Below are 12916 nucleotides of genomic sequence, written 5' to 3' on the forward strand. Positions count from 1 at the left end.
GTCAATAAGCAAGCAATGTGATTTACCACCACCCGTCCCTGCTGGGACTCCCCCATCGGCCACCCCCACATCTGGTCTGCTTGCGCTGTCACTGGCCCTGGCAATGGTCTGCGTGGCTAGAAAAAACATTACACATTTAAGATGCAAGATAAGCCTCCCCTTATTAATGTTTTTATAACCAAATTTAACCACAATACATCACTACTATTCAGTTGCAGTGTCTTCTAACAAAAATATCACATTGGGCATTTTGGTTTTTGGCAATGTTTGAATATCCAGGTAGTCAAGCCAACCAACATTTTTTGCAATGGAGGGGCAGTGCTATGATGACTTTTGAGTCATTGGCGTGCAATGAAGTGGAGGAATAACAATTGGTCAATGAAAGACATATGGCCTTGGTTGGCAAATGCAAAGTGACCGCCCTAATACTAGTTTCCGGCGAAGCCTCACTGTCATCGAAACCTCTGGTATACTACTACTGAATAAATGAATGCATACACAACATTAGGGGGGTCCACCCATGCCCATCGCCACCCTCTAGTTTTACTGTTTGAACATGAGCAAGAAAAAGAAAGCCTTCTCAATGAACATGTGCATTATAAGAATAGCTTACTTGGACATGCTATTTTCACAGTAGAGTACCTGTCCTAAAATCAGTTTTCTTAGTCTTACCGTACCTGTCGACAAGATATATAAGAGGAGGAGGAAAGCTTACTGACAAAGCAGAAGAAAGGAATCTATAGGCATACTAGTACAGACAGGAGTAAGTCAGCTACAGAAGCTTGAAATATAGAAAAGAACTAGGATAATAAAAGGATAACAAGAATTTAACAAACATTGGATAGAAGTAGAACGAAGAGGAGTAAGGAAAAAAAAAGAATTAGGAGACAGGCTCAGTAAAACAAAAATATGAAGGAAAAGTATTCTAAATGTGGAGCGGTAAAACAATAATAATATTAACAGGAGGAGTTACTGGGACCAGCCAATCTGTTGGCACTGGCTGCGACGCTGGTGTTAGTGGTGGAGGCGGAACTTCCGTGCCGGGGCACTGGTGGGGGCACCCCTGTTTCCTTGATCTGCCTCCATGCTGTTAGCCCTCTTCTTGCCCCTGGATGCTGATGTAAGAAATAAAGGAGATAAACGAAGAAAGATTAGTGATACAGTCAATCATTTCCCCATAAATATTTTAGCAGGCAAAGACAAACACAGTAACATTGTACTATTATATATCAGATTGCCTATACTACTACCAGATTCGAGTTAACCTATTCCAAATTTCCAAAACTACATTTTGGAACTACTAATGCATTGCAATGAAAGATCTTTGCTTCTCATTCTCAGTCTCAACCTCCTCTGACAGGCCAACTCAGTCTCACTTTTTTTCAATGCACAGATACATACTACACATCACTGGGAGATTGCTTGGGACTGTACAAAGTACATATAGAAAGACACAGAGAACGCTAACTCATTTATTCAACCACTCACTTATTACTACTTCCTCAAGCTTAGTGACAGGACAGAGGAGGCTGCATGATTTTTTAATAATCAGACCAAGGGAGCGCAAATGAGTACGATTAGTTGGCACCAAGCACCTGGCTGGATCATGTAATATTTGTAACGTAAACTTAACTTACCTCTGGGTGTGAGCAGCATTCTATTTGGGGAAAAAACAGAATAGCATAGAAATAACACAACAAATAAATAGTTACCCCACAATCTCCATGTCCAGCAGGTCGAGCAAGTTCTGTTCCCTGTCCAGGCTGTCGGCCTAGCAGTGTGTCAACTGCTGCTGGGTGCACTGGACCCCAGAGCTTTGGTGCACACACACCGGCGCTCCCTCGCCCACAGCAGCAGACGCTCTCAAAGGCTGTTCCTACTGCCAGGCCTGCCTCCTGCTGCCAGCATGGAGAGGAGGTGGAGCTGCACATAAAAAACTAGGGCAGCCACCTCCACCTCTGAGCAAATGGTGCAGGCTGCACCTCTTAGTGGTGCCGACAACCGCACAGTGTGTGACTAACAGCCCCCCAGGTGCCGCCACTCCCTCTCTTGCCCTACTCTGCCGTGGCACTGGGTGGTCCAAAAAAACCAAAAAGATGAAATAGAGGAAGGAAGAAAGGAAAAAGACTTAAAGGGAAAACCAAAAAAAGTAGAAAAAAGACCCAAAAAACAAACATGGCAAAAACATAAAATACATAAATACAAAATCACATACTGATAAAAGAAAATGAAGGGTGGATGAGTCAGATAGGGGTGCCTGTCACCTTGTGCATGTCAATGCACAACATGCCGCTTTTGCATTGCCGCAAGTGCTGCTCACAGCACCGCTCGCAGCAATGCAAAAGATGCAGAATGCGACCGCCTGGGTGGCGGTCGCATCCTGATTGCCCCCGCTGGACCGTCACACCTCTGGCGGTCGGTCCCGCCATCGTAATGGGGCCCTTTGGGTAGATTAAGAAACAGGCCCCAGCACCATGCATAGAAAACACAATGGCCGCACCCATGTGAAATTCGTGGTGCCATTCATGCACAATTTCAAGTGCAAGAACACGCATTGCTTTGCCGAACATCAAAAACGTAGCATGAACGGGCGCGTTGCCCAGCTCCACCTGCTTGTGGAATTTCGTAGAGTCTCGCAGAGTTTTTGGGCTGCTCCATGGAATTCCACCTAGCAGAACTCTTCTAGCTTTGCGGCAGAAATGTACTCTATCAATGCTGATGTCGTAAGAAAGCAATACAAGACATACTAAAACTGCAACATGCAATGCAACTCAATCCCCATGTGTTTTATTGGTTCAGTACCTTTACTTTATGAACTTCTCAATGAGGTGCATTAATCACAGTGGTTTTACATCCTGTTATCTAGTACTGTAACAAGCAATGCAACTCAATCCCAAAGTGTTTTATTGGTTCAGTATTTATTTATTTATTGGTTATTGAGCATGCAATTACCCAACGGTTATCCTGACGCTTAGACCAAGAAACAAAATCTGCACGACAGTCAGAAATACAGTAAAAACCAAACTTAAATGAATAGATGAGATTTCAAAGCTTTACAGAATTTTTTAAAAGTCTGGCTAAAGGCGGAGAGCTAAAGACAGCTTGCTTCAGGCCTGGGCAGTAACCACAGAATGGGCCTTGGCCCCCTAGGCACACTTTACGGAACTTTAGAGTGCTAATCCGACATGCAGAAGAAGACTGTAGTAGTCTGGTTGGGCAGTGTCTTTTAAACATATCTGAAACATATGAACCTCAAGTAGCAGGATAAAGAGTTTTGCGGGCCATAACAAGGGCTTTAAACTTGCATCTCTTAGTAGGCAGCTAATGAAGCTGTCTAAGAAGGGGGGAAACACTATCATATGTTCTCCTACCAAAGATCAGTCCGGCTGCTGAGTTCTGTATACGTTGCAGCCTCCAGATAAAGTACTCAGGGAGCCCAAAATATAGGGCATTACAGTAATCTAGTCTACTAAGGACAAACGTTTGCACAAGCAATTGTTTGGGATACTGAGGAATACACTGGATAGTCTTCCTAAATTGTCTCAAAAGTAGGAGACTGGTTGCCATCAATTTATTAATGTGCAACTCAAACGGGAGCCTGTTGTGAAATAAAACTCATAAGTACCAGGCTGACATTACAGGTCCTTGGCATTCGCCTAAATAATGAGGCCACCATTCATTGAACCAGATGGAAGGGTTCCCATAAATTTGAACTTCTGTCTTATCAGAATTAAAGCAGACAGAGTTGGTATTCATCCAGCTAGCCAATTTAACCATGCAGCCCCTTAATTGCTCCTGAATTCGTGAAATATCACATTCAATGTGGATGATATTTTGAGTATCATCCACATACCCATAGAACTGAAATCCAAAGGAATTAATCAGGTCTGCTGGAGGGGCCACATATATATTACCAAGTGTAGGACTAAGGGCAGTTCTCAGCTGCACCCCGCAGGTAATGTCCTTAAAGACAGATCGAAAAGATGCCATCTGCACAGCTTCTGTTCTTTTAATTAAAAAGCGTTCACTGATAGAATATCGATGTCACAAACACCGATGTTCTAAATATCGGTGCAAAAATATCGACTCAAAAAAATCGAGGTAAAAATGTAGATGTGAAAAATATCGATTAAAAAATATATATAACATAACATAATATATATTATATATACTAAATAATATTATTTTTAACAAAATAAATTAAATGTAATATACATTTTAACTAAATATAACAAATACATTTAATTTTCAAACATATAAACACACAAACAGATATATCTATCCCAGAGCATATGGATTAGTACAGTGCCATCCACGCCGAGATAGAAAGGGACAAAGTCTTTTGCCATTTCAACAGCAAAGTCTTTAAACATAGGACTATCACAGTGCTGTCCATGCCGAGCTGTACAATGACATAAGCCAATTACCACTCCAGGCACAGTATTACAGCTTTGAATTAGTAAAATACCAACCAAGTCAACCTGGTTTGTCCCTTTCTATCGCGGCGAGGATGGCACTGTGCTTATCCAATGCTTAAAGACTTTGATAGAAAAGCAGACATTTGAGGTGAGCAGATCTAGTGTGTCGCTGGTGTTGAGAGTGCTCTATACAGGAGCTGCTTTCCTCCTAAACTTGAGAACTGCCCAGAGTTCTCTGCTTCTTTTTGCATATATATATATATTCACTTAAAAAACCATAGGTTTCACACATGTTATAGTTAGCTGGACATTTCACTCGTGAAAAACCATTGAAATTCCCCCGTTATAGTTAGTGCAGGCAACTATAACTCACGCGACCGCAATCCTCTGCTGATGACGTCAGATATTACATCACTGTATTTAGACACTTATTTACCCATGTCTTCTTCCGTTAATTTTTAGCTATACATATATTACAAATATTTTTTTTTCAGAAAGACACATATGTCATCAGTGATGTCATCAGTGATGTAATATCTGACGTCATCAGCAGAGGATTGCAGTCAAGTGAGTTATAGTTGCCTGCACTAACTATAACGGGGGAATTTCAATGGTTTTTCACGAGTGAAATGTCCAGCTAACTATAACATGTGTGAAACCTATGGTTTTTTAAGTGAATTTGCAAGGTTTTTTAAATGCTAATTCCTAACTATAACTATATATGCTAAGTTATGTATTTATTATTATTTTTATTTTTTCAGGTTTTTCACCGTGCGCGCACCAAGCGCCCACAATGCGTTGTTCGTGCCGTGCGCGTACGGTGCGCGCACCCCGCGATTTTTCGCAAAAAATTATTATTTTTTTTACCCTTGGGGGTCCTTCAGTGACCCCCTGACAAAGGCTAGGGGGTCAGGACCTGTCCATCCTGCCCCCTTCTCACGTTTTCCCCCTTTGTTTTTCATTGCCTCAGACTGCGAGAGACAAAATGGCGGCCGACACTTCCTGATTTCGACCGATTCGAATGTTTACTGACATCTAACAACCAATCAGAATTGCGCTCGCGCACGTCACGGTGCGCGTACGGTATGCTTACCGTACGCGCACGGTGCGCGCTTATAGATATATATATGCTTTTAACTGCAATTTTCTCAGGAACCAATGAACAGATTTACACCAGACCTGCAAAAGGCACATCCCTGAACTGAGGACTACCTCTCTGCCAAATTTCAAGTAATTCTGTTCAACCGTTCGGGCTGTAGCTTGGACTAAAGGTCCTATGGAAAAATGCATGGGGAAAACGTGTTTTGGGACCCCCCCTTTTTCTCAGCCCCCGCTTGACGAATCCCCCCGAGACTTTCAGGGAAGGAGCGGAGCGCCCCACCTATTTTGAAAATTTTGCGAGGATTCGTCATTCGGCGCCAAAGTTATTCCAAATAGAATGTTGCGGATTTCCTATGGAAACACGATCCTAACTATAACTATCTACTGGCGACCGCCAGTAGATAATATATATATATATATATATTTATATATATTTATATATATATATATATATATATATATATAAAATTTAAAATAAAATAAAACATTCTATAATAAATGTAAACATTAAACTATTTAAAAAAATAGTTAACTGACATTTCAGAATACAATAAGTGCAACAGTAGGGAAAGTGTTGGATAGCTGAGGGGAAAGAAATTACTATTCCCCCTCCAAAGACTGCAATAGTGGGGAAAATGCTGGATAGCCGTGGGCTAAAAATTATTATTCCCACTCCAAAGAGTGCAACAGTAGGGAAAGTGTTGGATAGCGTAGGGGTAAACATTACTATTCCCACTCCAGTAAGTGAAAAAGTAGGGTAAGTGTTGGATAGCGAAGGAATTAAATTTACTATTCCAGCTTCAGTGAGTGCAACAGTAGGAAAAATGTTCGATGGGAGGGGGATAAAAATGACTATTCTCACTCCAGTAAGTGCAACAGTAGGGAAAGTGTTATATAGCAGAGGGGTAATAATTACTATTTCCACTCTAAAGAGTGCAACAGTAGGAAAAATGTGGGATAGCGGAGGGGTAAAAATTACTATTTACACTCAAGTGAATGCAACAGTAGGGAAAGTGCTGGATAGCGAAGACGTAAAAATTACTATTCCCACTTCAGTGAGTGAAACATTAGGGAAAGTGTTGGAGAGCAGAAAAAACAAAAATTACTAATGACACTGAAACAGTTGAAAAAAAAGTCAAAAATTTAAAAATATATATATATTTAAAAAATATAAATGTAAATCTATTAAACATATAAAAAACACATATTATAATATTAATTACATATAACAAAAACCTACAAATAATATATAAAATAATTAAATAAATACATCTATAAACAATTATTTAAAAAGTAGCAAAAATTTACAAACACAAAAATTATTAAAAACATAAATGTATTCATTTTATTTCATAGCCTATAACACCACACCAATATCAAAACACTTCACCATTTTTAATTACATTTATTTCCATAATTAACATAATTAATAATAAATTAAAAAACATCTTATTAATAAAAAATAAAAATAAACATTAATTGAGTACACAAGCTTTAATAAATCAATCAATCAATCACTAATTTGTAGAGCGCACTAATCACCCGTGAGGGTCTCAAAGCGCTGAGCGGGGGTGGGGATGTAGCTACTGCTCGAACAGCCAGGTCTTGAGAAGTCTCCTGAAGGTTAGCAGGTCCTGGGTCTGTCACAGCTGTGTGGGGAGGGTGTTCCATGTCTTGGCCGTGAGGTAGGAGAAGGATCTGCCGCCAGTGGAGGTCCTGTGGATGCGTGGGTGAGGTCGGCAGAGCACAGCTGGCGGTTCGGGGTGTAGAAGCTGAGACGCTTGTTGAGGTATGCTGGTCCGGTGTTGTGTAGTGCTTTGTGGGCATGGGTGAGGAGCTTGAAGGTGATCCTCTTCTTGACTGGGAGCCAGTGCAGGTACTTCAGGTGGGCAGTGATGTAGGTGTGGCGGGGTATGTCGAGGATGAGGCGTGCGGAGGCGTTCTATATGTGTTGGAGTTTGGCCATGGTTCCTGCGTAGAGGGCATTGCCGTAGTCCAGCCTGCTGCTGACAGGGGCCTGTGTGACCGTCCTTCTGGTTTCGGTGGGGATTCATCTGTAGATCTTGCGGAGCATGCGAAGGGTGTTGAAGCAGGAGGAGGAGATGGCGCTGACTTGCTGGGTCATTGAGAGCGATGAGTCCAGGATGACCCCCAGGTTGCGTGATTGGTCGGTGGGTGTGGGTGCGGCTCCCAGGGTGGCTGGCCACCAGGAGTCGTCCCAGGCTGAGGGAGTGGATCCGAGGATGAGGACTTCTGTCTTGTCCGAGTTAAGTTTCAGGTGACTGGTCTGCATCCAGCTGGCGACGGCCTTCATTCCTTTGTGGAGGTTGGATTTTGCGGTGGCAGGGTTTTTGGTGAGTGAGAGGATCAGTTAAGTGTCGTCGGCTTAGGAGACGATGTTGAGGTTGAGGTTGTGTGAGCGGACGATGTTGGCGAGCGGTGCCATGTAGACGTTGAAGAGGGTAGGGCTGAGAGATGATTCTTGGGGCACGCCGCAGATGATATTGGTGGCTTTGGAACGGAAAGGCGGGAGGTGGACCCTCTGGGTTCTGTCGGTGAGGAAAGAGGTGATCCAGTCCAGGTTTTTTTTGCGTAATCCTGTGTCGTGTAGGCGTGTGCGTAGGGTGTGGTGGCGGCCGAGAGGTCCAGGAGGATGAGGGCCGCGGTTTCGCCGTTGTCCAGTAGGGTCCTGATGTCGTCTGTGGCAGCTATGTGACGGGTCCAGGATGTTGCTTTCCTTGAGGAAGTGGGTCAGTTGCTTGTTGGCAATCTTTTCGATGACTTTCGCCGGGAGCGGAAGATGGGCCGGAAGTTCTTGAGGTCCTTTAGGTCCGCTGTGGGTTTCTTAAGTAGGGTGTTGATCTCAGCGTGCTTCCAGCTTTCCGGGAAGGTGGCGGTCTCGAAGGAGCTGGTGATGATCTTCCGAAGTTGGGGGAGCGATGATACGGTTTTCTTTGTTGAAGATGTGGTGAGGGCAGGGGTCCGTTGGTGAGCCAGAGTGGATGGTGTTCATGGTCTTGATGGTATTGTCGTCATTGACATGGGTCCAGGAGAGCAGGTGAGGCTGGGGGGCGGTGGTTCTGCAGTGTTGGCGGCCGTAGGGAGGGTCTGGGTGTTGAAACTGTCGTGGATGTCTGTGATCTTGCGGTGAAAGAAGGTGTCTAGTGAGTCGCATAGGTCTTGCGACAGCGGGATGTCGTTGGAGTTGGAGCTGGGGTTGGAGAGCTCCTTCACGATGTTGAAGAGCTCTTTGCTGTTGTGTGCGTTGTTGTCAATGAGTTCCTTGAATGAGGTCCTTTTGGTTGCTCGGATGAGTTGGTGGTGCTTGCGGATGGCGTTCTTTAGGGCTGTGTGGTTTTCCGGTGTCTTTTCATGGCGCCACTTTTTCTCGAGTCTTCGGCAGGTCCACTTGGTTACCTGGAGGTCAGTGGTAAACCAGCTGGCCTTTCTGTCTGTGCGTCTGTTTGAGGGTTTTTTGATCGGTGCGAGAGTGTTGGCGCAGTCGTTGATCCATTGCCTGAGGTTGCTGGTGGCTGTGTCGGTGGTGTTTGTCAGTGGGTCTTGAGCGAGGGTGGTGATGAGCTGGTTTTCCGTGACCTTGTTCCAGCTGCGGTAGGGGATCCGAAGCGGGTGGTGGGTATCTTGAAGGTGAAGTGGACGCAGTGGTGGTCGGTCCAGTGGAGTTTGGTGGTGTGGCTGAAGGTGACGTGGTTGCCGGCTGAGAGGATGGAGTTGAGCGTGTGACCGGCGGTGTGGGTAGGGGTCGTGACGAGCTGTTTGAGTCCGAGGTTGGCGAGGTTATCAAGCAGAGCGGCGGAGTTGCTGACGTTGGCGTTCTCGAGGTGGAAATTCAGGTCTCCGAGGAGGATGTAGTCTGTGGATGCAAGAGCGTGCGTGCTGACGATGTTGGAGATGGCGTCGATGAACTGTGGCCGGGGACCGGGGGTCTGTAGACGGGTGTTCCTCCGAGAGTGGTGTTGGGGCCGTGTGGATCTGGAAGTGCAGGTGTTCGGCAGTGCTGTAGGTGTCTGTCGTGCAGGTTGAGACTCTGAGGGTATGTCTGTAGGCGATGGCGATTCCTCCTCCTGGTTTGTTGGTGCTGTCCCTTCTGGTGATCTTGTATCCATCTGGGATGGCTATGGCAATGTCGGGTGCCGAGGAGGGGTTCATCCAGGTCTCTGTTTGGAAGGCGACGTCCGGGGAGGCTGAGTCGAGTAGGTCCCAGAGTTCGACGGAGTGCTTGTGGATGGAGCGGGTGTTGAGTAGTATGCCTCTGAGGTGGTTGCGTTCTGCTCTGACGGGTGGGGTGGGCGTGCGGGTGTTCGGCAGCTGGTGAAGCTGCAGTCACGGCAGGTGAAGGGTCTGTGGGTGAGTGTTGGGCCGGCCTGGAAGCAGTTTGATGATCGGCTGGTGTTGAGTCCGTGGAGGAAGCCGGCCTCGTAGCGTCATCGGGTGTCGTGGCTCTCGCGAGGGCCAGGGGGTCTGGCACTGGGAGCGGTCCAGGCGCGGACGGGTGCAGACGGGCTTGCCTTAGGCGTGCCTTTGTCGTGACCGCGCAGCGGTCTGCATTACATAGGGGAGGGGAGGGAGGCTCAGCTGGGAGGCGGGAGAACGGGCGCGGGTAGAGGGGAGGGGCTGGGGCAGCAGTGGCGGGAACCCGGGGAAGTGTGAGAGGGGCAGGCACAGATGGGGAGGGAATCAATGAAGTTGGCAAGGAATAAAACAAAAACGAAAACAGATGCTGGAAATTAGCAGGCCCAGAAAAGAAGACAAATGCTGGAATTTAGCGGACACAGAAAACAATGTAGCAAGCAAAAAAATTAGCACAAGATCACAAAAAAACCTTGGAGGCAGCAGCCACGAACACCCAGGGCTGGGGGCTCGGCAGGCGGCGATAGAGAGTAGCAGCTGCAGGGAGAGTGCAGGCCTAAGACCGGAGTCATAGGCCTAGCAGGCACCACCATCTATATTAGGAAGGTGTGTTGTGAAGGCCTTTCCATGGCAACTTCATCGCCATGGAAAGGCTGGCGGGGATGTTCTTTGGGGGCCCTATGCGGGCCCGAGGGTGCTTGGGGGGTGCACTTGGGGGGTACACATGGTAACCAATCCATTTGAATGCACAAGGTGGCAAGCACCGTGCGGTGCCTGCCATGTTGATGCCTTTTTGGCATTGCGGCGGGTGCTGCTGTACGCAGCATGAGCCACAATGTCAAATATGCAGGATGCAACCGCCAGGGTGGCGGTTGCTTCCTGATCAGGGCATGTCTGGTGGCCGGTCCCGTTTCCACAGACTAAAGTCCGCCCGCCATCCTAATCAGCCCCTATATTTTTTCAACTATATTTAACACTTCGATATTTTTTTCAACGATATTTCTTACCTTAAGTCGATATTCTTGACCACGCTATTCTTGCTGTTGATATTCCAGACCCACGTATTAGTAACTCGATATTTGTGCAACTCGATATTATGTACTCGATATTCTGTCTCTGCACCATTAAAAAGAACTCAAACCGTGCAAGGGGCTTATCCCTTAGACCTATTTTGGTAAGCCTTTTCAATAACATTGCATGTGAGACCGTGTCAAACGCAGCAGACAAATCAAGAAGTATAAGAGCCATAGAATTACCGTTATCTAGACTCATCCTGAGATCATTAGTAACCGCCGTTAGAACAGTTTCTGTGCTAAAGCAAGATCGAAAGCCAAATTGATACTTATTATATACCTTGCTCTCTTCACAGTATGTAACTAGCTGCTTATTAATCCAACTTTCAAAAATGTTGGCAAAGAATAGGAGCAGGGAATAAGACAACAATAGTTAGAAACAATACTGGAATCCAGTGTTTCCCTCTTCAAGAGTGGCATAACAAGAGCCATTTTACAAAATGATGGAACACGCTAGCTATTTAGAGAGTTGTTGCTTATCATGATAACGCAGGGAGCGAAGGACAGTGCAATCTCTTTAAAGACTCTGATAGGACAAGGGTCAAGAGTAGACCCAAATTTCATCAATGTGATTTTAGATATTACCTCTTCATGTGTGATAGGGCAAGACTCCACTACTAATGTGGCCCGAGTAGGTGTAAAGGTAGATACGATATATTCAATCATAGACGGAAGAAATAGCCGGATCAGAACAAAGCCTTTGATTTGGTGAGGCTTTAGGCAAATGATGAGGAGCTTTAACCAGGGAAGTATATACTGAAAACAGCTCCCTAGTGGACTTATTAACCAGCACTATTTTATTGTGTTACTGGTTTTCCCTACACATTTTTATCAGCCTTTTATGTGCTTTAGGTTCTGCTTCATAGGCTTCTCTGCCATCTTCCAAATAGTATTTCCTCAAGAGTTGCTTAGAACGTTTGCATTTTCTTTTAGCTTTTACTAGCTCTTGTGTGTACCAAGGAGCCGATTGTGTTTTGCGATAGATGGTTCTATTTTTAAGTGGCTGCACTATGTCAAGGGCTCCCTTAATCCAAGAATTAAACTGTTCCAAAGATGCGTTCATGTTAGTATCCGGGTGGATATTAGGCTTGTATTTTTCTAGACATTCTCTTAGACTGGCTTAACCAAGTTTAGACCAAGCATTTAGTGATGGGTAGTTGTCGAGTGGGAGTAGCATCATCTTTGTGCAAGCAGAAAGAAATCAATTTGTGATCAGACCATAGTACCTCTGTCACAGTCTCCACATTGATCAGTCCTCTCTGTCATAGATGTGGTTCAAAATATGGCCTGCCCAGATTGATGAACCAGTTGTGTCATCTCCAAGAATGAACAAATATTAGTAAGGTGCAAGATAGTGACATTCATATCTTTATCAAAATGAACATTCGGATATTTCAGTACAACTAATGATTTGGTATCTAAGAAAATAGTAATAACTCTTGAAATAAATGATGAGCTTTACTAGCCCTAGAGGTTAATATATCGATAAGAATTTACCCATCCATTTGGGTTTTAAAGTTAGAGACAGGGCAAGTAATTCCATGTCCTGTACTAGCAGTACCTGTAAAGAGGAGCAAAGATATTCTTCTTTACAGATTAAGGCTATCCCCTCCAGTTTTGTGTGGTCTTTTAGTAGTATAAATATCATATCCTGGTGGAATGGCGAGGGCTAGCATAGGGTTAGAGTTTTCCTTTATCCACGTTTCAGTAATGAATAAACAGTCCAAATGATTTCCTTCAAGTAATGTGTGAAACTCTGCAGCATGTTTTATAGTAATCTTACATTAATAAGGCCACATTAATCACACATATAGACTTCGAAATATCTTGCGTCCCAGCCTCCTCCATAGAGTCCCCATGTTCCTTCCTGGGTGTTATATCTCGGACTGAGCCCATCAAGGACCTGTTGTCACCCATTTCAAACTCTTTAGAGTAAGACTGAGATTAAGAAGA

Source organism: Triturus cristatus, chromosome 1_2, assembly GCF_964204655.1.
Source record: "Triturus cristatus chromosome 1_2, aTriCri1.1, whole genome shotgun sequence".
NCBI classification, from domain to species: Eukaryota; Metazoa; Chordata; class Amphibia; order Caudata; family Salamandridae; genus Triturus; species Triturus cristatus.